Genomic DNA, 1274 nt, shown 5'->3' with positions numbered 1-1274 from the left:
CTCTTTGATTCATTTATTTTTTGGAGGGTTTTCTTTGTCTCAATTGCATGAATTTCTGTCCTATCTTTATAATCTCCTCCCTTCTTTGGGCTTTGGGCCTGACTTGTTCTTCTTTTTCTACAAGTTTAAGATGTAGCATTAGGCTACTTATTTGTTCTCTTTCTGTTTTCCTTATGTGTGAATTCACTGCTATAAATTTCGCTCTGAGGACTGCTTTCATTGCATCCCATAGATTCCAGTAAGCTGTATTTACATTTTCGTTTGTTTGTAGGTATTACTTAATTTCCTCTTTAATTTCTTCTGTGACCTATTGGTTGTTCAGGAGGTTGTTGTTTAATTTCCAAGTGTTTATGGAGTTTTTGGAGTTCCTTTTGTCGTTAATCTCCAATTTCATTGCACTGTGGTCAGATAATATGCATGGGATAATTTCAATTCTTTTGCATTTCGGAAGGTATGCTCTGTGGGCTAGGATGTGGTCTATTTTAGCTAAAGACCCATGTGCTGCTGAGAAAAATGTGTATTCTGATGCTGTGGGGTGGAACACTCTGTATACATCTACTAAGTCCATTTGTTCACAGCTTTGGTTCAGATCTGTTATTTCCTTGATGATTTTTTGTTTGGTTGACCTATCTCTTTGTGTCAATGGGGTGTTGAGGTCCCCTGTTACAATAGTGTTATTAATTATATCGGTTTTCATGCCTGTTAATATTTGTCTTATATGGGGCTGGAGATTTAGCTCAGTGGCACAGAACCTGCCTGGCAAGCCCAAGGTCGTGAGTTTGATTCACGGTATCGGGGGTGGGGGGGAGATTTGTCTTATATAATTTGGAACTCTGGTATTTGGTGCATACATGTTTATGATTATCATCTCATCCTCGCAGTTTTCCCCTGCCTAGTATGTAGTGACCTTCTTTACCTCTTTTGATTGTTGTTGGTTTGAAGTTTACATTGTCTGCAAACAGAATAGCTACACCTGCTTTTTTCTGGGTTCCTGCTGCATAGAGGATTGTTTTCCATCCTTTGACTTTTAGTCTTTGGATTTCCTTTTGAATGAAATGTGTTTCCTGTATACAGAATATCATTGGATTTTGTTTTTTAATCCACTCTGCCAGTCTGTTTCTTTTGACTGGAGAATTGAGGCCATATACATTTATAATTATAACCGTTATGTATTGATTTATCATTGCCATGTTATTTACTTGCACTGATGTCCTACTTTTTCTACCTATTTACTTGCTCTTGACATTTCATTTCTACTGTTGCTCTTGAAATTG

Source organism: Chinchilla lanigera, unplaced genomic scaffold, assembly GCF_000276665.1.
Source record: "Chinchilla lanigera isolate Chin_1 unplaced genomic scaffold, ChiLan1.0 scaffold00011, whole genome shotgun sequence".
NCBI lineage: Eukaryota > Metazoa > Chordata > Mammalia > Rodentia > Chinchillidae > Chinchilla > Chinchilla lanigera.
The sequence above is the reverse complement of the archived record's forward strand: the minus strand, read 5'-3'. Positions refer to the sequence as shown.